Source organism: Marmota flaviventris, chromosome 12 (assembly GCF_047511675.1).
Source record: "Marmota flaviventris isolate mMarFla1 chromosome 12, mMarFla1.hap1, whole genome shotgun sequence".
Lineage (NCBI taxonomy): Eukaryota > Metazoa > Chordata > Mammalia > Rodentia > Sciuridae > Marmota > Marmota flaviventris.
The window spans coordinates 1,477,993-1,505,443 of NC_092509.1; the positions used below are offsets into that span (position 1 = coordinate 1,477,993).

General features: G+C 36.3%; 1 non-coding gene and 1 pseudogene across 1 annotated transcript; both read left to right on the plus strand.

The window, feature by feature from the left end:
- Window positions 1-1,157: 1,157 nt before the first annotated feature.
- LOC139707873 (zinc finger protein 845-like) overlaps window positions 1,158-27,451 on the plus strand; it is a 71,496-nt pseudogene continuing 45,202 nt past the window's right edge.
- On the plus strand, window positions 4,813-4,886 carry Trnar-ucu (transfer RNA arginine (anticodon UCU)). Its single transcript has one exon. It is a non-coding gene; the product is annotated as a tRNA-Arg (tRNA).

Sequence of the window (27,451 nt, forward strand, 5' to 3'; positions counted from 1 at the left end):
ACACAATGGAGTATTACTCTGCATTAAAAAATGACAAAATCATAGAATTTACAGGGAAATGGATGGCATTAGAGCATATTATGCTAAGTGAAGCTAGACAATCCCTAAAAAACAAATGCCAAATGTCTTCTTTGATATAAGGAGAGTAACTAAGAACAGAGTAGGGTCGAAGAGCATGAGAAGAAGATTAACATTAAACAGGGATGAGAGGTGGGAGGGAAAGGGAGAGAGAAGGGAAATTGCATGGAAATGGAAGGAGACCCTCAGAGTTATACAAAAGTACATACAAGAGGAAGTGAGGGGAATGGGAAAAATAATACAAGGGGGACAAATGAATGTCAGTAGAGGGGGCAGAGAGAGAAGAGGGGAGGGGAGGGGAGGGGGAATAGTAGAGGATAGGAAAGGCAGCAGAACACAACAGACACTAGTATGGCAATATGTAAATCAATGGATGTGTAACTGATGTGATTCTGCAATCTGTATATGGGGTAAAAATGGTAGCTCATAACCCACTTGAATCAAAGTGTGAAATATGATATATCAAAAACTATGTAATGTTTTGAACAGCCAACAATAAAAAATTAAAAAAAAAAAAGAATACCCCTTCTAGCAGTTTAGATCACCTGCATTTTTGTTGTACAACTTAAAAGTATAAGGCCAAGTGGCTGAATTGGATTAAAATCTGGATTGCTGCTAGACAATCACAGTCCATCATCATTACCAGTGGTAGAGTTAGAAAGGCAATTGGAACTTAGAAATATATTTTTTAATGGCACGTAGTAAAAATGCACAATGTACTAGATATTGAATTTCCTCTGACTTGGGAAAAGTTATAATTGTTTCTAATTTTCTTTTATGTGATATATGACCATCTGAAATCAGGCAAATAGAAATTTCTAAATGTCAATGTATCAAGTATTTAATAAACAAAAGACACAGCCAGAAAAAAAAAAAAAAGAAAAAAGAAAAAAAAAAAAAAGAAAATAAGGTTCTAATGCTGCCATTCAGGTCCAAGTCTTCTCCAGGGCACCTGCTAGGCCTGCTGTGAGCCTCCATCAAAATGGTCAGGAATTCACTGACAAATTTCAAAGGGGCTGAAATGTCATTACTGTTTGTATAATTTTGGATTGATTAACAATTGCATAAATGACACAAACATGACAAAGGTGGAAGGTATGAAGCAAACCTTTTGTTGGCAATCTTTCTTTATTCAGTATTCAGCAGTAGAGTCAAGCAGTGGTTTACCTAGCATGGCTTATTTGGGGGGCAGAAAGTGGCTTAAGTGAGGATCTGAGTTACATAAGCTTCTTTCACCATATCAATTTTCTTTCAGAAGCTTACAACATTCTTATCATGGACACTCATGCCATCCACATCTCCAAATACAATATGTCAAATCTTTCTTTTCTGAAATCTAGATTCTATTTTTTAATGTTTCATAGTCCTGTCAGTAATTATATTTCCCACCTTGGTCTCCTTTTTCCTCTATTTGCTTTCTATTTAAAAAATGAAATAAAATAAACAAAGAAAAAATTAAAAAAATTCTTCTGAATGCCTATATATCTCACATTTCTTTTTGTTTTGAAAACATAGGACTGTGTGGTACTTTACATTCTCTCTAGATCAGCCTGTTCTCTAATGAATAAACCTTGATTAAACTTCCAACATATTCAATGACAACCTATATTTTGTATGTAAAGGGGTATTGAGATAAATTCTAGCTGTTGTTTCTTTGTTGAGAGCCACAGCCAGTCAGAATGATGCCTGGCATTTGCCAGAGAGAATGTTTGAAAGGTGACAAGGAATGTTTGAAAGGTTAAGCCAGGGAACCATTGAGATGATGATTTGAGTTAAGCTATATCTAATTGCTGTGATGCTAGATTAATTGCATTGAATATTTGACCTTTACTGTCGGGCAATGGGGTGGCTCTTGCTGCCTTGGGCGCCTGCTAATTTGAAGTTCTTGCTCTACTTTGGAGTTCTCCTGAGGATTCCCAGAGAGTTCCCATTGGTTGGGGAAGTGCTGGAGGGGGGATTTCCAGTGTGGGGGGTTGCTGGAAGGGCTATGTGAGTGGCGTTGGCGAAAAAGTACGCGTGCAGTGCCGGTGAGAGTTGAAATAAAGTAGTTGCTGTTTGAACCTACAAGGCTTTGTTGTGGCTCGGTTATTTGTGCCCAGCCAGACTGCGGCATTTCTTCTTGATGTAAACTGTGAAGTGTATGAAAAATAAGTCCAAGCACATTACTCTAAATCTTTTGTCATTTAAAATGATAGACCTCAGCCAGAGCAAAGGAACATATACAAAAATACTTGCACCAGCCTGGTTTCAGACCCCCCCCCACCCTAATGGAGCAGCTGACCCCAAAACAATAAGCCCAGGAAATACCCTATTCACATTCTGGTTCCATGTTAATTACTCAGCTGGGATCAGTGCAGAGAAGTAGGCAAATATCAAAAGTGCCAGTTTAGCTCAAGACATTATCAGCATATTTTCTCAACTACTATTGCTGGGAGTATTGTATTGTGGGTGTAATAGTGTAGAATAAAGTAAATCACCAATACCCTGAGCGAGACCTTCCAGAGCCCTGGCCCAATTCTGCTGACCACAGTAATAACTCCACAACTACCAATTGCTCCTAAAAGAAATTTGTTTGTGCACTGTTTCAACTTTAAAAAAAATTTGTTCTAGTTACTATGTTCTGAAGTTTAAAGTTTTAGATGCAAAGGTGACTGGGCATGTGCAAATATCTGTAAACTGCAAACAAATAAATTTGCATTCTTTTTTCTAGAACTTTTATGGACTATGGTTTCCAACAGTCATTCACAAAAGAGGTTAGAAAAAAAAAATCCCTGTTTATTCCCAAGGAATCTTTACACAACACTTTTACACTGGCTACTTCACATAAATTTGCCTCAGGGATTTAATTCATAAATCAAATGAATTTCCTGCAGCCTGTACAGTGCTGTTGTAATGGCTATTATAATAATGTAAAATTGTCATGAGTGATGAAACATGCCTGGAATCCTAGAAGTTCAGGAAAATGAGGCAGAAGAATTGGTAGTTTGAAGACAGCCTCATTCACTTAGCAAGACTCCAAGAAACTTAGTGAGAGCCTGTCTCAAAATATAACATAAAAAAGACAGTGAATGTGGCTCAATGGAAAGCACCCCCAGGTTCAGTACTCAGCACCAAACCAAAAATTAAAAAATAAATAAATAAACATAAGGATTCAGGGTACAAAAACATGTAAAAAATGTTGGCAACAGCATAAATTTAATAAATATATTTTTGATAAAAGTGTTAAGGTTCTTTAAAAGCCCAAAATAAATATGCTACATAATCCACTAGTAATTATTTGGGGTACTACCACAAGGTTGTACATGCCTGTACTCTCTGTGCCTTAGAAGGGTGAGACAAGAGGATCTCAAGTTAGAGACCAGACTCAAAAACTTGGCAAAGTCCTAAGCATATCAGTAAACCCTGTCTCAATAATAAATAAATAAATAAAAGTGGTGGAGACTGGGTATGTAGCACATTGGTAAAATGCCCATGATTAATCCCTGGGTTCAATCCTCAGTACCACAAATAAGTAAATAAATAAAATAAAAGAGAGAAAGAGATAGATTGAACTATCATGTAATTTAAATTCAAAATAAATTTTTAAAAAATATGGGTATATATGTAAAGCAATTGAAATCCTTTTGCTGAAGATATTGCTACACTTCTATTTTTATTGTATCTTAATTCACAGTATCCAATAAAAGGAAACAAGTGTCTTTTAGATAAAAGGTATTATCAGAAAATGCCTTCCAGCTGCAGATTATTCAACTAATGCCTTTAGAAACTACACACTTAAAATTAAAACTGGTCTCTAGAAGGCAAGACTCAGATACTGGTGTTTTTAAAGTACTCCAAGATATTTGGTATCTGTGGGCACCTTGTTTCAGACTGTTCTAAAATTCAGAACGAGGTACATATGGGAGGTCAAGATGAAACCACAATATACAGTAAATTCTTCAATGGGTAATCTTAACTCAGACACTCTAATAGATGAAACAGTTTTGGAGATAAAACTAGATTCCCTGTTTCACTGATTTCTGGGTTATGGATTCAATCCAAACATATATTAGAAAAGATTTAAGGCTACTGGTTAAAATCTATTTATAATAGGTATTGAAAATATACCAAAGGCTGGCTGTGTTGGTGCAGGCCTGTAATCCCAGTTGCTGGAGAGGCTGAGGCAAAAGCATCAAATTTCAAAACAGCCTTAGCAAAAGTGAGGTGCTAAATGACTCAGTGAAACCTCATCTCTTAATGAAGTAAAAAATAACCCTGAGACTGAGTCTCAGTAGTTCAGTGTTCCTAATTTCAATCTCTAGTATCCACCATGAAAAAAAAAATATGTACCAGGGGGCTGGGGCTGGAGCTCAGTGGTAGCTAACTTGTCTGGCACTTCTTTTAATTCTCAGAATTACATATAAGTAAACAAAATAAAGGTCTATCAACAACTAAAAATAGTTTTTTTACAAAGTGTACCTATTTGTTGACAGCCTGTGACCTAATTTGCTGTGTACTTTAGTTTTTGAGATGGAAGTTGGCCATGCATGGTGGTGCATGCCTGTAATCTCAGCTGCTTCAGAGTCTGAGAGAGGAGGATCCTGAATTTGAAGTCAGTCTCAGCAATGGTGAGAAGCTAAGCAACTCAGTGAAAACCTTTCTCTAAGTAAAAATAAAAAATAAGGGTAGGTATGTGGCTCAGTGGTAGAGTGCCCATGACTTCAATCCCTGGTTTTGTCTCCCAAAATATGGGACTGGGGATATAGCTCAGCTGGTAGAGTGCTTGCCTTCTAAGCATGAGGCCCTGGGTTTAATTCCCAGTACCACAAAAAACAAAAAACAAAAAAAAGGAAAGAAAGAGAGAGATTGATCTTTCATGTAGTTTGAATTCAAGTTTGTCCCACTTTTATTTTCCTGCCACACCAGAGAAAGGTGTTTACTGAAATGTTTGGAATGTTTCTATGGTTCAGGGCCATTTTAATAAAAAGGTCTTACATATGAAAACAAAATGAATTGAGGACCTTTATTGGGACACATAAACTACACTACCTCATTTAGAAGAGATTAATTCTTTTAAATGTCACCTAATTTTATTCTGCTTTATTCATATGTAAAAAGCTCGGATTGTTGGTAAAGATGGTGCCTGGAGGGGCTGGGAATGTGGCTCAAGGCATAGAGCACTCACCTGGCATGCGTGCAGCCCAGGTTCCATCCTCAGCACCACCTACAAAGAAAGATGTTGTGTCCGCTGAAAACTAAAAAAAAATAAAAAATAAAAATAAAAAAATTCTCTCTCTCTCTCTCTCTCTCTCTCTCTCTCTCTCTCTCTCTCTCTCTCTCTCTCTCTTTCTTTCTCTCTTAAAAAAAAGATGGTGCCTGGAGCATTTCTCTTCCAGGAGCTCAGGTCCATGACACTGAATGGCGTGAATTTTAATGGCACAATGGAACACCTCCAAATCCCCAAAGTGGCGTGAACTCTCAGCCAATAAAGAAGTAAGAGCCCACTCCCCCCTGCTACTCCTCATCCCCCATTGAGCTCATCAATATCAACACCCTCTCCCTCTCCCTCTCCCCGTCCCCCTCCCCCTCTCTTCCCCCTTCCCTCTCTCTTCTTCCCCCTTCTCTTCTGTGACAGGCCTCTACAGTCCTGTTTGTTGAGTTTATGGAGCTTTTCCACCATTCCTACACAGATGATAAATCAAATCTTTTAAAAATGTTCTCTAGTTCTTAAAGAAAAATGAAATGAAATATGGGAAAATAGTCATTGATAATGTTGAAAGTGGAGTTTTGAGATGAAACAAAATTTCTTACTTTGCCAATTGCATCTGGGTACTTGTCTCACAAATTTTAAAGAATAAAATCTATTTAATTAAGCAAGTTGAAATAGAACTCCCACCATGTGGGATGGGGAATGATACCAGATAAACTCATTTTTGTGTGCCATCTTAAAAGTTTACATATGTTTTTCAGCAGAAATGGAAAAAAAAATTATTTAAAATAGGTTTTAGAAAAGGCATCCTGACTACCATATGGGTTCATTTTCATCTTTTCCATGACCCATCTTTCCTCTTGCAACTTCACCACTGGACAAAGGACTTTGTTGAAGGTGTTTCCAAAAGTGGGCATTAAGGTTTTTTTTACATTTGAAATAGGCCTTAATGGTGCTGATTAACATATCTTCCAGTTATCCTCCAGCTGTGTTAGAATAATGTTCATAATCCTGATTACACTGTAATTTTACTATCCCTTCTATTTTATACTAATTCACTATGAAAAAAGAACCCTAGATTTGATTATGTGAACAGAGAGCTAGAAAACTAGAGGTTTATTCTCACACCTAGGAAGAGCTAAGCTGAAGTTCTGGAATTTATATTGTTGTTCTGAATTTGTGATACTACTTCCCCTACATTAAAAAAGCTCTTGAGGGGCTGGGGATGTGGCTCAAGTGGTTTAGTGCTCGCCTGGCATGTGCAGGGCACTGGGTTCGATTCTCAGCACCACATAAAAATAAAATAAAGATGTTGTGTTCACCGAAAACTGAAAAAAAATAAATATTAAAAATTTCTCTCTCTCTCTAAAAAAAAAAGCTCTTGAGTCATGAGGAGCATTGAGTTAAAATCCAGCATCAGCAACTTAATGAGGCCCTAAGAAACTCAAAGGGACCCTGTCTCCATATCAAAATATTTAAAAAGGGCTGGGGATGTGATTCAGTGGCTGAACTCCCCTGAGTTGAATTCCTGGTACCAAACACACACACACACACACACACACACACATACACACACACACACACACACAAAAAAAAAAAACGCCATAACACGCTCTAAAAGTACAATCTCTCTTGTGCATGGAAACAACAAATGAAGTTGGGGTTCTCTTCAGATAATTATTCCAGTCTTCACCACACAATGTGGGAACATGCTGGACTCATTGCACATGGATGCCCACAAAGGGCTTTAGAGACAAGCTGAAAACACCATATAATTATCGAACAAAATGCCCAGGTTTTTAACTGCTGATCTAAGCTTCACTAGACTAGTAAGGGTCGGGGATGGAGGTTTATCTGCCACAGAGACCCTCTGAGGAGTCCTGTGAAGATGACCTTAGGCCTGAGCCTACATAACTCTATTTTAAAAATTCTAGTTTCAAACCTGCAGTCTCACCAGGCACACACACACAGAGCACTCCAGTATGGCCTCAATCAAGTTATTTCCCCCCAACCTGATAAATAGAGTGAAGCCCCTGGCAGGCTCTCCTAGCCTGATAAGAGAGAAAGGCAAAAATGTCAGGGTGGAGACCACCAGACAAGATGTTTCTGACCCCAGGGTAAATGACAATGAGAAACCTGGTGTTAGCTGAAGAAGATTGCAAGGGGGGTCAAAAAGCCCAAAATTTTATGTAAATAATACAGCTAATGAACAGGGATTCAGCCAGCCAAAACAAAGATGCACTTGAGATAGATAGCCTGATGAGGACCTGACATCCCATTAGTTGTCTTCATTTCCTGATCCTCTGCATAATACTCACCACTCCCCAACTCTATGCCCTTGTCTGGACCATGCTGAGTGCTGCAACTTCTCCCTATGATTCTCTCCTCAACCAGTCATCTGCTCCATACCAGGAAAGCCCTGCCTTGGTTTTTGTCCTGATCACCCTGGTCTGAGTGAGTGTGCATATCCTGGACATAAAGCCTAAGGCTTGAGACTTTTGAACTTAGCATGCAGAGGGAATGTCTGTAATTAGCCTGTCATTATTACGTGTGCTTTGCAGTGCTTAGAATTAATTTATAATTGTTAGCTCTGAATAGATTATGTCTATTGCAGTACCTAGCATTAAGAATTGTTGTTTTCTTGATTAAGAACCTATAGAGTGAAATTGTGTTGAGTAATTGAGTGAATAAAGCATTGAAAGGGGCATAAGTGCATGGAAATTCTTTATTTCTCTCCTGTACTGCATATATCACAATTGTTGCCCCCTCACAACAAGTACCTAGCCACAATTTTCATTTTCCACCATTGCCACTCTTGCCAGCTTCAAACAACATACTTATCCAGTCTCAAGATAACAAGGCACTCTTATAATTTTCTTGCTTTCAGGGTTTTCAGAGTTCTCCCTGTGATTTGTTTTCAGCTTCTTCTTAGCACAGAAATTTGGGCTCTTCATCCATGACAGAAAGCCTACAAAATGATTAAAAGAATGGCACCTAAGGGACTGATTGGACAAGTCTTCAGGCACTGACTCCAACCTAAGCCAAGTGGGCCCAGAATCAAGTCCAAAAGGCAAGCTGGTCCATTTTCATTGTTAAAAGACTAAGGATCAGGGCTGGGAATATGAACTTAAATAAAAGAAATTAAAATACTTCTTATAAGATATCTGCTGTTTTCCAGATATTCACTGTACCACATATGATTAAAACCTGACATTTTCCCTCCAGTGGGTATATTGTTGTCTATAACTGTATAAGAAGTCACTCTAAAACTTACTAGTTCACATTTGGATTGAACTGCATTCATCTGCAATATTTTTGCTGCATATGTTTAGCTGTTAAGATTACTGAACTTCAGAGGGTGATCTGGCTGCCAAAAGAAAAAGGACCCTGAATCTTCTTCACATGATATCTCAGAATCTAATAAATTAAGGTGAGCTTGTTCTCATTGAGGAGACAGTGTTCTAAAAGAAAAAGCAAAAACATTAAAAAAATTTCCTGACTAGATACCTGACTAGTACTCTTTCATAGCCACAACTTTACAAAAGCCATAAAAAAGAAGAGCCCTGACCCAAAGTTTGTAGAATGCATTCTGCATTTGGCTAGAGTAGGAGTAAAATCACATTACCAAATTTCTGCACACAGATAAGGCTAAAGGACTATTGATATTATGTCACTAATTCTGCCTTTTGTAACAGATGAGGTTAATACAGCTGTTCAGTGTCAAAAACATATTTTCAAAATCCCATAAGTACTGTGTGTGTGTGTGTGTGTGTGTTTATATGAGTGTAGTGCTGGTGGTTAAACTGAGAGAATTAATATTCCTGAGCTATATTCTCAATTTTTTCCTTTTCTTTTTCTTTATTTTGAAACAGGATCTTACAAAGATGCTTTGTTGTGTGCCCACAATTTTTAAGTACATATCAAGATCAAATATGCCTGACACAAAGGCAAAACTTACCTCCTTTAGAAGCCATGATTCATCATTATTTTTAAGTAGTGACATTTTTAAGTACTGACATTTATTCAAAAAGGGGAGGGGGGTTACACACATATGTGGCTCATGTCAGCAATCTTAATAATTTGGGAGACTTAAGCAGAAGAATCACAGTTTCAAATTCAGCCTAAATAATATGAGAGGGCCCTAAGAAACTAAGCAAGACTTTGTGTGAAAACTAAAAATAAAATAAAATACAATTTAAAAAGCCTGATTATATAGGGGTTTAGGAGAACTACCCTGGGTTAAGTATTCATTCCTCTCCCCTTAAAAAAAGAAAAGAAAGAATAAAAAAAATAGAAAAACAAATTTTTTACATCTGATGAACTTTTTATTCAATGGGGATAATATGTTTGAGAAAAAAGTCTAAAGCTTATAGCAAGGAATTAAAATAAACTTGGGAAATTGCTGAAAATTGAATTGAAAAATCAAGAACAAGCAATATTTTTAAAATTTCTTATCAGGAGAAATTTGAAAACAGCCATATTTCATTTCAGTCATGATGAAAATGCAGGATGCTATGGAAACTGCAACAAAAGGACTGTATCTGTATCACAAAAGTTTTGTAAATGGAGAATATGAAACACTACATTAAAAAAGTGTGGGTGAGACAACATTAAGGCCATATGTGTAATCTAAAATAAATAATATACTAAATCTCCACTATATGAATTTTATCTGGGAGTATGTCTACAAAACAACACAATACTCCTTGAATAAAACAGAGGATTTGTGATAGTATCAAATTAAAAATGATTTCACATCTGCGGCTGTTGTGCAGGGGCTTATATCAAAAAAGTAAGGTTTGGGGCTCAAGCAGTTGAATGAAGATGTGAGGAACTTTTGGGATGGTAGGCATGCTACTTTTGAAGGCAGCAATAGCCCATAACCAAACTCTAGCTTCTATCCCTCAGCCCCCCAAATTATTAAATGGAACTTTTTTTAATGCAGGTCAGACAAAGAAAGCATATCAACAACATTTTACTGATGTAAGAGCATGCTCACAAATAAATGTGTTTTTTTTTTTTTTTTATCTTGAGTACATAGATTGAATATGATTGTTTATGACCTTGGTTACTTGCTAAAAATACAGCCCTCTGGAAGCCTGGCCAGATACTAACATACATGGTCTTTTTTGTCCTTAAATGCCTCATGGCATTGAGCATTTTACAACTTCTACTGTAAGGAGCAACGCTAACCTCTCCATTCTTAAGGTGCAACACAGAATGCTGTTTATCTCTAATTCTTACAGACAAAAAATAATAATCTTGCTCTCTTGCCACCTGGGTAAATTATTTTTTAAGTCCACCAGTTCTGAATAACAGGTAAAATGGGGTAAACTTGGATACCTGGGCTGGCCATGCCAGTTGTTCACTGAAGCCATTGGCTGCTGTTGTTTCATTTTATGCATCATCCATTGACTGGACTTGAAGGCCTTTATCCTTCTTCTTCTCCCCAGACTCAATCATCACAATGGAAAATGTTGATGGGTATTTTCAAAATACAGACATCTTACTCTACTGGATATACTTTGGATTCCTATACTTCTTGATTATCTTGCAATTTCTCATTCTGGTAGTCTCTCCTACACTTGCATCAGTTTTTGCTGTCAGATCTATAGAAACCATTCATCCCATGACCACAGCAGCTGCACATGACTCATTTGACTACTTCCCCAAATCATCTATGCCATTGCTGCCACTTTTTTCTTTGGCCAGGGGCTGGAGCCTGGGCTTCAGCAATTCATTGATAGTTCAACTTCCAAGGTTCATGTTTCCACACAGTGCAGTCCGAATCCTTATTTCTGTTTACAAGGAACTAATCCCATTATGTCACAGCTCTCCACAGGAGTTCACTGTAATTGGACTGAGGCAAAAAAAGTGTTGTATGCTTCTTTGTGTCCATAGGTGCCACTACTCCCCTAAAAATCTCCATGAATCTATCAGGACTGAGATATCTCTCACCTGCAAATATCCTAAAGAGTATGCGAGTTGCTGTGTGTGTGTTGAGACCCAGGATGTAAATAAAATTTTGGTCTCTAGCAATTGAGAGATGTGAGGAAGAGTTGGCAGCGTAGTCATGCTTATGCAGAGGTAACAATAGCTCCCAGGTAGCCCAGAGCATCCAGCCCTCAGAATCCTGCATCATTCCATATGTCTTTTCATATATAGGACAGAAAATGAAGGTGCATGATCAATATTTTACATAGCGAACACATGCTCAGAAGAAAATGTTTATGACAATTAATGTATACACTTAATCAAGGTATTCATTACTTAAATAAATGATAATAATATTCATCATCATCATCATCATCATCATCATCATCATCATCATCATCATCATCATAACAGTAACCTGTTGGAAGCATCAACAACAGAGTAGCTATAGCCATGTTTGGCCTTTCCAATGATCCACCCTTATAGGTTTCATCATCAAAAAATCTACACACCTGAAGTCTTCTGCAAATATCTATTAGCAAGGAGGTAAGAGCTCTGCATCCACAGGCCTCAAAAATTATGCTGTATTGTGATATGACTAGAACAGAATCCCCCTGTCTAGGATTACTAAAACCCATCTCCAGATGGTATCTAAACAAGCTCATCATTCTTGCAACTTATCATTGATCAACTGCTGCGTGCCTGCATCTAAAGATATCATATGTATTGAAGTCATACTGATATTATTATATGGCAGAAACCCATTCCTGTGCTGCTGATAACAAACCAACTTCTATGTGATTTTGCAACACAACTTTTTGTATTTGATATTTTTCTTTATTAACTAGAGTTAGAGCCTGCTTTGTATGATTTAAGGTTTGGCTGTGTACTCTGTATCTTATTCACCAAGGTTACATAAAAATAAAGAAAATACCTCACCTTCATGAGTTTAAAATTTTGTCATATAGTCTTCTCTTTAGCTATAACCACACCATAATTTTCCATAGGCTGTATGGTTTGAACCTAGTATCCTAATAATGCCAGAAGAAAAACCAGAAGTTCAAACATATTGAGTAACATTTTCAAATTAAATCAAAGTTTAGGCAGTAAAAAATTGTCTGGATAAAATGGAGATCAACAGACTGTTGACTATAATAGATAATGTTACCTTCAGTATACATTGAAATATGGGTTTCAATATGTAAACCTTAGCAATTAAGCCAAAATTAATAAAGGGGTGATTATAACAGCTGCTTCTCTTCTTATCATTTCAATTTTGCCTATTCATAAACCAGGAAACAAGAGCCAATATTGTAATGCATGTCTGTAATTTCAGTGACTCAAGAGGCTGAGGAAGAAGGATTTTAAGTTCAAGGCTAGACTCAGCAACTCAGTGGGGCCTTAAGCATCTTAGTGAGAACTTGGCTTTTCTTTAAAAACAAATGGGCTGGACATGTGATTTGTGATAAAGTGTTCTGAGTCCAGTCCTTGGTACAAATAAATATTCTGCTTTTTTGTGCCACTATCTAACTTCTAAGACAATAATGAAAGACTGATAATTCATGTAGTCTAGAGGATGTGAGTTGTGGCTTTGGGGTCACAGAGAATTGTCCCTGAATTCCAGTAAAGTTGCTTAATATTCAGGAGACCTTTCAAATATTCTTTCACACTGAACAGCTATGTAAACCTCATCCATTACAAAAAGCAGAATGATACCGAGTGTCAACATATTAGCAATTCTTTAGCCCTATCTGTACACATAAAGTTGACAATGAGTTTTTACTCCTCTTGTAGCCAAAGTGCAGAGTATATTTCACAAATTTTGGATCTGAGCTCTTATTTTTTTGTGTGTGACTTATGTAAATCTGTGACTATGAAAGTGTATTAGTCAGGAAACATTTTGAATACTTTGTTTTTACTTTCATAACACTGTCACCTCCATGAGAATGAGCCCACCTTAATTTATTTGATTCTGAGTAGAAGGGTGCTTTTTTTGGCAACCATATCTCCCTCTGAAGTTCAGTAACCTTACCAACTATCACTTAATCCAGTAAAAATATCCCATATGAACCCAGGCTTAATTGATGATAAGCCCATACTTGAGACAATAATTTTTATATGGTTTCTTTTTATTCAGTGATAGATATCTAATTCACTAAACATGGGCTGAATGCCAGGATTCAATCACATGTGGAACAGAAGTTACATGAAAAACATATTGTGCCTTATAGGTACTGGTTAAATTTTTATTAATTTAAATTTAAACTTTAATCTCTTGACAGGCTTTATTGAATTATATGGAAATATGTGTAGACTTCTATGCCTTTAATGTTTGATGATATTCTCAGAGTACCCCATCCTAAAGAAGAAAATTGAAATAACAACCCTGCATTAGGCTAAAGACAAAACTGCAAAATAAATTTTTTAAATGTTTAGATTCTAGTTTCTGGGTTACTGATGATCTGATTACCTAGAGTCTTCTCTCCAGTGATATCAACCTCTTTTGGTTAAATTATGATATCTAAAATGAAAATGGATCTGTGCCCAGAATCCTGTGAGAAACAGTTTCCACTTTTGTACACTTCTGAGTTGTAGATGGTTTCTGTCTCAAAGTGCAGAGTCTCTCCTGTTCTTTGGCCGTAAGAGAATGTTGTTTGGTATGTTTATTCCATAACCTATGACGCAGAACTGAGTTGTCCATTTTTTTCACCTTGCTGAGGTCAGGGTATTTATGAATCTCAAACATAGAATATAGCTGTAGTGAACATAGATATCCCTGAGAGGTCAAGAGTGAATTTTAGGATGAAGCTTGAAAAATACATTTATTTATTAGTCAATTTATATTTTCAAAAATAATAATATTTTGCATATAGTGGTTTAAGTTATTAAATTGATTTAAGCTGTCCTTCTTAATTTTTATTATGAATACTAGAAATTTTTAAATTATACTAATGCATTATATTGTTTTTCCCTCTGGGAAAATATTAATGCCTTAGGACATTGCTTAGAAGTTTAAAATAAAATTTGCTTTCTCATAAGACCAGACAGCACAAAAGTTAAATGAAATTTTAAAGTAATTTTGATAAAATTTTTATTCATAGAAGTATACATTTTGGGTGTGTGGGAGATCTTGCCTCTTGGTTTTATTTTCCCCATTGGGTTTCTCCCCACTGAAATTAAGTTTTCATCACATGAGAAGAACATCATATATGTAAGGGTAAAAGAAATTGAAGTTAAAGCGTAAAAGTTAAAGGGTAAAAGACGGGGTGTTGTAAAGTTTCTAAGCTGCAAGGTCTGAGTTAAAATGTAAAGGATTAGGTATTGTTAGGTTTGTATGCTACTTGCAAAACCTGAAATTTCTATAGCTGTTAAGACAATGCTTGGAACTGCCCAGTAAATATTTCCCCTGAGTACTTGGTTGTTTAATAAGGGCTCTGTGTGGTCAAACGTAGGCATTGCAGGGCCTGGACCAATCAGTTTAAATGTAACCCCCTCCTTAGGAATGACCTATCACTCCAGCTTCACCTGTTCCCGCCAATGAATGAACTAATCATGTTTAGGAGTTGTTGTTCAATTTTCCCGTGCCTCATGATGATTTGTTCTGATGTATACAAAGCCCTCTGCCCTCCCCAAAAAGTGTACTTAAGCAGTGCTCAGCCCCTGCTCAGGCTCTGGGCTGCTTTCCCTTCTTGAGTGGGCATGGAGCCCCAGCATGCTGGTTCAATAAATCCCCCTTCTGCCAATTGCATGAGTGGTCACTTGGTGGTCTCTTTCTCCGACGTTTCGAGGGACCCTTACAATATAGTCTTTTACTTTTCCCCCCTCTCACTAAGGTGTGGCTGTAGAGTTTAAGAGTGGTGAGGATAATACAAATGATGAGAAGTGATGAGATGTCATTCCAAGTCCTCATCAGCCTCCCCAGCTCAAGTGCATTTTTTATTGAGCTGGCTGAACGTCTGTCATTTGCTCTACTCTTTATACTAAATTTTGCAGCTTTTTTACCCTTTTTTCAAACCTTGTTAGTTACCACCAGATTTTGCCATGACATCATTTACTCTAGGGCCAGAAACATCTGGTCTGGTGGTCTGCACCTTGGTCTTCTCACCCTTCCCTCTTATTAGGTGAGGACAACCTGCCAGAGGCCTCACTCTGTTTATGGTGAGGGGAAGTGATTTGTTTATGTCTGAAGGCAATACTTCAGGGCTTCTTTAGGCATGCCTGGTGAGACTGCATGTTTCAAACTGAAGTTTTTAAAATGGAGTTTTTTTTAGGCCAGGCCTAAGGCCATCCTCACAATAGTGTTGTTAATTTGTCCAAAATTAAGGTGTTTTTGTTTGTTTCTTTCTTTCTTTAATGTATTTGTCATCAATTGAATTTTTTTCATTTTTCTTCTTTTTTTTGTACCAGGTATTTAACTCAGGGGCACTGAGATACATCCCCAGTCTTTTTTTTTTTTTTTTTTTTTTGTATTTATTTAGAGAGGGGGTCTCACTTAGTTGCTTAGTGACTTGTTTTTGCTGATGGTAGCTTTGAACTCATGATACTCATGTATAATTCTTCTGTGCCACAGGGGTTATGGCCTGTGCCACCAAGTTTGCTTTCAACTGAGTTTTTAAATATGTAAAACAACTTTATTAAAATGACATTTAGAGGCATTCCTAATATTCAAGCAAACTCCTTTGTCCTGGTGTGGCAGGGAATAAAAGTGGAACTGGACTTTAATTTAAATAACAAGAAAGTTGAATTGCAAGGGCTTAATTAGAACACAGATAATTAGAAGGTTACAGGCCATAGCGCTGTTGTACTTGTTTAAAATAATTTTTTCTTAGTTGTGGATGTACAAAATATCTTTATTATTATTATTATTATTATTATTATTATTATTATTATTATTATTGTTATTAATGTGGGTCCAGTATCAAACAGACTGCCTCATGCATACTAGCCAAGTACTCTACTACTGAGCAACAACCCTAAATCCTTACCTGGTATTTTTTTTAAATTTTTTTATATTTAATTTATTTATATGGGGCACTGAGAATTAAGCTCACGGCCTCATATATGCTAGGCAAGCACTGTACCACTGAGCCACACCTTCAGCTCTTTCCTGGTACTTTTTAAATACCTGTTTTACATAAATTTTAATTAGTAGCTTTAACCCTTTTCCAATATCTGTTTGGATTAAATCAATAACCTAGAAATCAGTGAAGCAAAGTCTAGTTTTATCTCAAACTCTGATTTTACTTCCTCTTTCTTCCCCAGACTCAGACACCTTATCACAGTGTCTGAATTAAGATTCTCCCTTGAAGAATTTACTCTATGTTGTCCACATTCCAAACTCCAAAATTTACCTATTCCTTAATTTTGGAAAAGTCTTATAGAATTTTTCCGGAGGTACCAAAATTTTTTGGAGTACTCAGAAGAATCCATATCTGAGTCTTGCCTTTTCGGGAGCAGTTTGAATTATACGTACGCAGCCTTTAAGGCAAGTAGATGGATGATCTGCAGCTGGAAGAAACCTTTTCATCAATACCTTGCATCTAAAAGGCACTTCATTTGATTCCTTTTATTAGATACTGTGAATAAACCTACAATAAAAATGGAAGTGAAGTAATATCTTTAACAAAAGTGTTCCAATTTCTTTAGATATTTACCCAGAATTATAATTACTGGGTTATAGGGCATTTTTTAAACCAAGAATTGTTATTGTTATTTATTTTTACTTATTTAGGCACTTTACCACTGTGTTATATCCCTATTTTTTTTTTAATAAGACAGGATATCCCTGAGTCACTTAGGCCATTGCCAAGTTTCTGAGGCTGGTCTTGCATTTAAGTTCCTCCTGTTTCATCCTCCCAAGCCACTGAGAGTACAGACATTCACAATGATACCCTGCTTAAAAAAATATTATTAGTGGATTATATGGCATTTTTATTTTGAGCTCTTAAGAACCATTATAGGGGCTGGGAATGTGGCTCAAGCGGTAGTGCACTTGCCTGGCATTCATGTGGCACTGGGTTTTATCCTCAGCACCACGTACAAATAAAGATGTGTCTGCCGAAAACTAAAATGAATAAATAAATATTAAAATTCTCTCTCTCTCTCTCTCTCTCTCTCTCTCTTTAAGAAAAAGAACCATGAATTTTTTTTCAAAAGTATCTTTATTAACTTCATATTGTAACCAAAATTTTTATCTATGCATATACACCTATACTCTGGAGTCCCTACTATCTTTCAGATATTTGTTTAGTTTGGTGTGGTTTGGTGCTAGGAATTGAACTCTGCGGGTGCTTACCACTGAGTTATGTCTCCAGTCCTTTTTTTTTTTTTTGAGACATGTGATATATCACTAATATCTCAATAAGTTTCTTATAGCCTTTCTATGTTGTTAAGGCTGTCTTTCAAATCACAATCCTCCTGACTTGCCTCTCCAGCCTCTAGTATATTTGCCACCATACCTCGCTCTTTTAGATTATTATAATAATCTTTTCAACAATACTGCCCAGGCTACAGAAAATCTCTTTGACTGATGCATTTTATCCCTGAGGGAAGTTTATATGAAGTAGCCATTGTAGGACTATTCTGTAAAGATTTGTTGGAATAAACAGGGATCATTGTTTTTTAAGCTCCTTTCTGAACAGCTGTTTGGTATCATAGTTCATAAATGTGCTGGGAAAAGGATGTAAATTCATTTGTTTGAAATCTACAGAGATTTACATAAGCTCAATCACCTTTTGTTCTAGACTTTGGGACTTCAGGACATAGTAAGGTAAATAAAATATTTTAAAGTTGAGATATTCAGTACACACATTGACACACACATCCACACACACACACACACACAAAAAAAAACTTTCTAGGAGCAATTGGTAGTTCTGGCATTATTACTAGTGTATCAGGGACATAGTAACATAAACAAAATATGTTAAATGTGAAACATTCAATACACACATACACACACCCATAAAAAAAAAACAAAAAAAAAAAACTTTTTCTAGGAGGAATTGGTAGTTCTGGCCTTATTAATAGTGTATCAGTGTTGGGCAGGATTCAGGAAGTGCCAAAATCTCACTCACGCTTAGAGTAGTTTACTGGATTCCTCCCTATTTCACCTATAATACAAGCTAGAGTGAACTTCATCTGTCAGCAACAGCAATTGGGAAAATATGCTGGCAGTTTTTTTTGAGATAAATTGACAGCTTTGACATTTGGGTATTTTTGTGTCTTAGTCACAGCTGATGAAACACTTGTGAAAAATTTTATGGCTCCTAGGTATCACCATTTTTTTTTTGTATCATTTCTTTCATATTTCCTTCTTTTTTTTTTTTTTTTTTTTGTGGTGCTAGAGATTGAACCCAGGGCCTTTTGCATACAAGGCAAGCACTCTAAAAACTGAGCTACATCCTCAGCCCCTCTCTCACATTTCTGTTCACTAGAGGTGATGATGGTAATTGGGAATTTTGTCCCAAATGTGGTACATTTCTTAAGACTGGACTAATATCCAGTGTATCTAAATCTCTCTACTCATTCATGATTTTGCCAAAGAGATACTCACAGTAGTTTTTTTTTTTCCTTAAATTTATCTATAGATGGAGGGAGAGTGTCTCATTTAATATTCTGCTTTATTTTCAACATCCTTCCCTGTTAATATTTGCTTTTTATAGTGTTGCTAAGTTTGGAACTGACTATCTTGCACATTCTGCACACACACTCTAACAGTGAACTTTGCCTCTATGTCCCAATTCTAACTTTAGGTTGGATAGATACATTCATTCACGTCTAATTTTATTTTTCATATGGTCCATTTTACATATGCCTTTCTATTGCTCTTAACAATACTATTGATCTACATATGGTTTCAGATTTGATTTATATTATAATATATTGGTCTGTATTATTGCAATATAGTTTCATAATATACATTAAATGTGTCTCATAACAATAACTATATTATTTGTTGTTTTTTTATTAAAGGTTTTGGGGTATTTTACATATATTTTATTTCTAAGACAATTTTTTCAGTCCCTTCTTTTCTTTTCTTTTATTTGGTACTTGGAATTAAACTCAGGGGAATTGAGCCACATCCCCAAACATATTTTGTATGACATTTAGACACAGTATCTCACTGAATTGCTTAGTGCCTCACTTTTTTTGATGCTGGACTTGAGCTCACAATACACCTCCCAAGGCACTGGGATTCCAATTGTGCACCAACAGGTCCAGCTCTCTTCTTGAATTTAAAGAAAAACATGCTAAAATTTTGATAGGAAAATATTATATATTAAATTGAGTTAAAATAGTTGTCTTTTTAATGATTAGTTTTATTTACACACATGCTATTTTATGTGCTTTTGTACATTTTTATTTTGTTTGAGATAAGTTCCACATATTTTCCTTGAAATCCATTATACATGTGATGTATTTAACAGATGTAACTTCAGTATAATACTTATGTGGTATTTTGTACCCTAATTAAACCAAAAATCTTTCTGCGCTCCAGAACCATTTTTTCTCAAACTTTATTATTTTTATTTTTCTGAATCACCTCCTCTTTCCTCCTAGGCCGCACATTTCTACTGTATTGACAAGTATAGATCTAGTCTTATGCTATCACATACTTGTACAGTGTCATTTTACACACATACTATAATTTCTATAGGTCTAAGCTGCTTGGTGAGAAGTATATATATACAGTTTTCATGATGAAATAACAGCAATTTCTACTCCATCTTTAGTTCATGATAATTTGTTCTGTGTCCTCATCAATACATTGTATTCTTTTTGTTGTTGTTTCTTACTGGAAATTTAAATCAGGGGCACACAGAGACTGGGTCACACATAGTTGCTTTGGGCCTTGCTATGATTCTGAGGCTGGCTTTAAACTCAGGATTATCTTGCCTTAGCCTCACAATCCATTGGGATTAGAGATGTGTGCCATGGAACCTGGTTCTATTTTATTTTTATATTGAAATATATATTACTTCTGAAAATAATTTATTCTTGATATTAAGAAAGCATTGAATACCATTTTCCCCACAAATAAATCCCCTTTTTTTTGGAAAAGATGTCAATTTTTTTTGGAAAAGATGTCAATAGTGCTAGATGTATAATTTATTAATGTCTAAATGGCAAGTTTATTATTATTATTATTATTATTATTATTATGCTATGTATTAGTTACAAAACTTTATCTCTTCATATTATTGTTGAAAGAATTCCCCACGCAAAGACACTTCGCCTGGAGAATTCCAATTTTATTGCAAAAAGCAGTGTGCTTATATAGAACTAAGGGGGAGATGGTAGGGTTTAGATAAATGGCAGGCAACCCGTTTATTGGCAAGTTCTTTCAGATATCAGCTCTGGAGCCCAGGAATTAGTTCTCATTGGGGCTAAGGTTCCCCGCCAGCGAGGTTTGAAATTGGCACCGGCGGGAGAGTTCACACGGGTGGGAACTTTTCGCGCCACTGCAGAAAAGAAGAAGGTAGGAAGAAAAGGTGCTTAGGCGCCATGTTGGGGTTTTTTTCTCTGGGGTATGGCTGCCGTTTATACTTTTCCCAACAATTATAAGGTATATACTCTTTTTCTATAACTTTATAGCATACATCATTGTGTATCAAAATGACCTTTTGGGGGTTGGGAGGTGAGGGGAGGGATCATGGGGTTAAAAATGATGGTGGAATATGATGTATATTGTTATATAAAGTATATGTATGAAGAAGTGAATTCATGTAAATATAATTTGTATAAAACCAGAGAAATGAAAAATTGAAAAAAAATGTCCGTTGGTGAGTTGTAAACTTTATGAAGTACAAAATGTATCCTGAACATTTGGTAATACATAAACCTAGATGTAGGTATTTATAGTGTTGTCAGAAAAATTAAATAAATACTGTAGAGTTCATTTTTTTGCAATGTATACTCATAATTATATGAGATGCATTTTGTACATATACATGTATACTACCATTATATATAATTAATAAATGATTACTACATCTCACATTAACTACATTTATTTCAAATTAATTTGTCTTTTGAAAGCACTGATATATGACACTCTTTGATATGTACACATGGTGTGTCCTCAAATTTGTCAATTTTATGTGTTATGTTCTTTCCTTTATTCTCCTTTTTATAGAATTTCTTTTTCCAAATTATTGAGATTAATAAATTTTAAACAATTCAGTATAACAGTGCAGTCTGTAGATTTTCTTTTTTAACTTAAGACAAAATACATCCCAATTTTAATAGGCTTATTGTTATGTAAATGACTTTAAAAAACCTGTATATATAACACCCTTACCTGACCTTACTCTGGACTATTGATATCTGGGTGGAGGGGATCTCAAAGTGATCCATGGAAAAGGCAGAACAGGGATGGATCAAGATGTGACCTTGGTGGATACTGAGTATGTAGTAGTGAGTATTCATGAAAAAGTATTGGTGGAATAGGTACGGGTAGAGAAAAAAGTGCTGTGAAGGAAAGAGGGAAAGAATGACCAGCTCAAGAGTTCAGATTTAAAAAGTCTAATGGTGGATCAATGGTAGTATGAGGGTAAAGGGTAGTTTCTTTGGAGGCAGAAATAAGGTAGAAGTGAAAGAAAAAGGTAACTCTGGCACAGTCCCCAAGAGAAAGAGTCAAATGAACACTACTCTCTCTCTCTCTCTCTCTCTCTCTCTCTCTCTCTCTCTCTATATATATATATATATATATATATATATATATATATATATATATATATATATATCAAACTTCTATAACATTAGATTAAATTCAGCCAGCCTCAGCAATTTAGTGAGGCTCTAAGAAAATCAGTGAAACCCTTCTTCTTTATAGAATATTTTATTAAAGGCTGAGAGTGTTTCTTAGTAAAAAAGCATATCTGATTTCAATTTGTCATATGAGAGAGAGAGAGAGAAAGATCTTGCAAAAATTAAAAAAAGTAATCAGTGACACTGTTATTTGCCGCAGTCTGGCTGGGCACAAAATCACGAGCCACTCACAGCCTTGTAGATTCAAACAGCAATTCTTTATTCCCAAACTGTCACCAGCACTCTACACACATGTTCTTGGGAAAAAGCACTTCCACTGGGCTCTGCATCCCAAAATACTCTCTGAATCCCCTGAGAACTCAAAGGGAACTCAAGGAGCCATTGGGCGCCTGAGGCAGCAGGATACGCCCTAGTCCCAGCAGGGTCCTCCTTAAACCTGGAACTGCCCTAAACCCAAGGAGCAGGCACCTGAGGAAGCAAGATACTCGCTATTCCCAGAAGGATACACCCTAAACCTGGACCCACCCTAATCCAGCAGGATCCTCCCTAAACCCGGATCCATCCTTGTCCTTGAGCAGGGTCAGCTTACTCAAACATACATGCTATGTCACTGCAAATGACCTGGGTCCAAGGCAAGCCCATTTCCACAATGGAGAGTCCTCGTCTAAGCAACATGGGGTAGGCTGACAAGGAAATTTCCATGTGTCATTCTTACTTAGCTATGGCTCTCAGCAGTTAGTGTCAAGAATGTAAATTATTTAAAAGTAATAGTGAGCTAGTTGGAAAACTCATCTAGGTTACTAACTACTGCTAGGGAAGTTAGTCTACTCTCCAAAATATAAAAGTGAGAGAGAAATCCTTTATTAAAGTGTATATAAGAAAAAAGAGGAGTTTTGACACAGCTTTTAGATGACCCAGACTGGGTCAACTTTAGCAGGTGATTAGGGTTCTGCAAAGATGACAAATCCTTGAGTTATTTGGAATAATGTGATTTTATCTTGTCTTCATAAATGAAGATTGAGGTCTAATATAAATCAGGCTTGGTAAAGGAAAAACATTTCAATGAAAAGTAAATATATGAATAAACACATAAAACAATATTTAACCAAAAGTCAACCTTCAGAATATTTATGCAATTATGTAATCACCAGTAATGTAAAAACAATGACAACTAAAGAAAAAGTGAATTAATAAAAAACAAATAAATAATGTAATGAATGAATTAATTAATGAATAGCTAACAAGTGCAAAGATGTAATGTGACTGGAATTGTCAAGTCAGCTTGTAGCCATGAAAAAGTGTAAAGGTACATAGAAATGGTGTTTTACTACTTACTGAGACATACCCTATGAACTATAAATTCCACTCCTAGGTGGGAAGAGTTGAACATAGAACCCACTCACCTGGCTCTCTCACTTGGGAACTGTGCAAAAAATTACCTTTTTCTTTCCCTCAAATTTTATTGCTGCTTCCAAGAACACTACCCTCTATATTCACGCTATCATTATAGACTTGTAGCATGTGAACCCCTCTACTGTTCAAGTTTTTCTTCTTTATTTCGTTGCTCTTTTTCTCCCTACCCCCATATCATCCACCAATACTTATTTTGTATAGCAAAATCTACATACTCAGCAATCACCAGTCTTATATCTTACTATATCAATTTCCTACCTTGTGCATGAACACTTTGAGATCCCCTCCATGAAAACATGAATAGTCCAAAGTGATCAGAATGGGGGTAAAAATTGCAGAATATTAAAGGTCAGTTACACAACAAGAAAGCTATAAAGAGTGGATTTCATTTAAAGGTGAAAATAAAAAGAAAATCTTTAGACTTCACTAGTTAAAATAAAGGATCAAAAATTTATGAGTCTCAATAATTTGAATTATACTTGTGAGTCACGTTTTTGGGGGAAGGGATAAAAGAACATTGCTAAAGAGTTTAAAGTTCAAACTGTATTTTTTTATGAGACAAAGAATAGAAAAATTAAATATATATATATGAAAGTAATTGTGATATCATTTTCATAAAAATATATATACATATTTATTCACAAATTGCTTTAACCTTATAAACAGTCATAAGTGTCAATACATTTCTCTCTGGGTGAGGTCCTATTATTGGAAGAAAACTTTGCCTTAAAATAACACCATACAGAGGCATTTAATGCAATTAACAGGCCTCTAATAGTAATAATAATAATAATAATAATAATAATAATAATAATAAGAAGAAGAAGAAGAAGAAGAAGAAGAAGAAGAAGAAGAAGAAGAAGAAGTGAGGTGGGGAGGATTTCAGGTTGTGAAGCATACCTGTAATATAAGTTACTTGAAAAGACATCACAGGAGAATTTTATACATTTTCTGAAGACATATATGTATATATTATTTATAAAAAGTGTTTATGAGTTCTGTAGTGAGGGTGCACAAGTCCAATACATAGTCTTTTTATTGTTGTTGAATATTTTTTTGATGTAGATGGACACAGTATCATTAGTAGTTTCTTTGTTGGCTTTTTTTAATATTTAGTTTTAGTTTTTGGCGGACACAAATTCTTTGTTTGTATGTGGTGCTGAGGATCGAACCTGGACCGCCCGCATGCCAGGCGAGTGTGCTACAGCTTGAGCCACATCCCCCTCTTGGGTGGCTTTTTAATATGGTGCTTCGTGTTCAACCAAGTACCTCATGCATGCTAGGGAAGTTCTCTACCACTGATCCATAACCCTAGTCCCCAAAGTCCGTTGCTTAATGTATTTTTTTTTTTTTGGCGGGAGTGTATGTGTGTAGTGAGGGGATTGAATCCATGGCCTTATATAAGCAAAACAAGCACTTTACTGACTAAGCTATATTCTCAGCCCTGATCTGTAGTCGGTTAACAATGACAATGGAGCAGCCTGTCATTCAGACATTGATTCTGTGCCCACTTGGCTCAGGTTGGAGGCAGTGCCTGAAGCCTTGACCAATCAGTCACTTAGGTGAGAACTGTCCAATCCTCATGCAGCCAGTGATGAGGGGGAGGGCTTCCACAAACTTCTCTTCCCTTGGTGTCTGGAACCCGCCATTTAAAAAATCTTTTTGTAGGCTTCTGTTCTGGATCCGGAGCCCAGGTGTCTGTGCTATGCAGAATCTGAAAACAAACCACAGGGAGAACGCTGAGAACCCTGAGAGCCAGGAAATGGTAAGTGTGCCTTGTTATATTGAGTCTGTGTAGGAAGGGGGCTTAAAGCTGACAGGAGTGGCAATGGTGGAAACTGGCAGTCATGGCTAGGGACTCCTCGTGGTCCTCTCCAGAGTCTTGTGGCCAGAGGGTGTCTCTGTGGTAGTTTAGTTTTCACCTCTGACTAGTTTAGTGAGGCTTAGATCAGCAGTTGAAAACCTGGGCATTTTATTCCATAATTGTATGGTGTTTTCAGCTTCTTTCTAAAGCCCTTTGTGGGCTTCCATGTGCCATGAGTCCAGCATGTCTCCAGATTTCATAGTGAAGACTGAGATAATTACCAGGAGAGAACTACAAATCCATTTATTGTATTCATGCATGAGAGAGGCTGTTAATTTTAGGGCTTGTTACTCATGAGGGTTTGTTTGCTTGCTTGTTTGTTTATTATTATTATTATTATTATTATTATTATTATTATTATTATTATTATTATGTGTATGTTGTCTTCTTTTTGGTACCAGAAATTCAACCCAGAGGTGTTCATCCACAGATTCACATTCCCACCCCTTTTTTAATATTTTTATTTAGAGACAGGTTCCCTTTGAATTTCTTAGGGCCTCACAAGTTTGATGATGCTGGCTTTTAACTCATTCTCTTCATGAGTCCTGGGATTTTTAAATGTAGCAGAAGCAGTATCTCAAATCCAAAACCAAAATCTGAAATCCAAAACTTCAGTTTAGCTCTCCATAGGTCTTAGAATAAACCCCTAGTTTTCTAGCTCTCTGTTCACATATCCAAAACTAGGGTTCTCTGTTCACACAAAATAAGTATAAAATAGAATAGATAGTATAATGACCATGTAATGAGGATAATGGGCCTCACTCAAACACACCTGGTGGCTAACCTAAAGATGTTAATGAGCACAATTAAGGCTTATTTCAAATGTAAAAGACCTTGAAGCCCACTTGTGGGAACACCTTCAACAAAGTCCTTTGTCCCAGGGGTGATTCCTGATTGAATTTGAAGAAAAAAAGATGGGTCATAGAAAGAATGAATGTGAACCCATATAGTAGTCAGGATGCCTTTTCCAAAGCCTATTCTAAATGCATTATGCTTCCTGTTCTGCCCAAAACCATCAGTAAACTTCTAAGATGGCACACAAAAATGAGTTTGTTTGTTTTTTTCTGGTATCATTCCTCATACCACCTGGTGGGCATTCTATTTCTTCTTGCTTAAATAGAGTTTTTTTTCCTTCAAAATTTATGAGACAAGCACACAGATTCAATTTGCAAACTGAGAAATTTTGGTTAATCTCAAAACTCCACTTTCAGCATTATTAATCATTTTCCCAGGTTTTATTTCAAATGTATGCACCATTTATAATGTTTTTCTTCAAGAACTGGAGGGCATTTTTAAAAGATTTTAATCTTTTTTAAAGAGAGCGAGAGAGAGAGAGAGAGAGAGAGAGAGAGAAGAGAGAGAATTTTAATATTTATTTTTCAGTTTTTGGTGGACCCAACATCACTGTTTGTATGTGGTGCTGAGGATCGAACCCGGGCCACATGCATGCCAGGCGAGCGCGCTACTGCTTGAGCCACATCCCCAGCCCTAAAAGATTTTAATTTATCATTCTGAGATTTTCATATGAGAAGAAAGCAGAATAAAAGTAGGTGACATTAAAAATAATGAATCTCTCCTAAATGAGGTTTATGTGTCCCAATTAAGGATTTTTAGAAATTGTAATGGGTCATCAATTGAGGGTTTATTTATTTATTAATTTGTTTGTTTATTTATTTATGGTCAGGCAATCTGGGGTTGTGGCTCAGTGGTAGAGCACTCACCTAGCACGTGCAAGGTCCTGGGTTCAATCCTCAGCACCACATAAAAATAAGTAAATAAAAAATAAATAAATAAATAACCCACACAAACATTCCAAATATTTCAGGAAACTCTTTTATTCTTGTGTGGCAGGAAAAAATAAAAGTGGGACTAACTTGAATTTAAATTACATGCAATTTCAATCTCTCTCTCTCTCTCTCTCTCTCTCTCTCTCTCTCTCTGTACTGGGGATTGACCCCAGGGCCTCATGCTTAGAAGGCAAGCACTCTACAAGCTGAGCTATTTACTCAGCCCCATTTTTTTGGGGGGGAGACTGGGGATTGAAGTCAGGGGCACTCTACCACTGAGCCACATCCATACCTTTATTTTGTATTTTACTTAGAGACAGGGTTTCACTGAGTTGCTTGGTGCCTCACCATTAATGAGACTGGTTTTGAATTCATGATCCTTATGTCTCAGTCTTGTAAACAGCTGATATTACA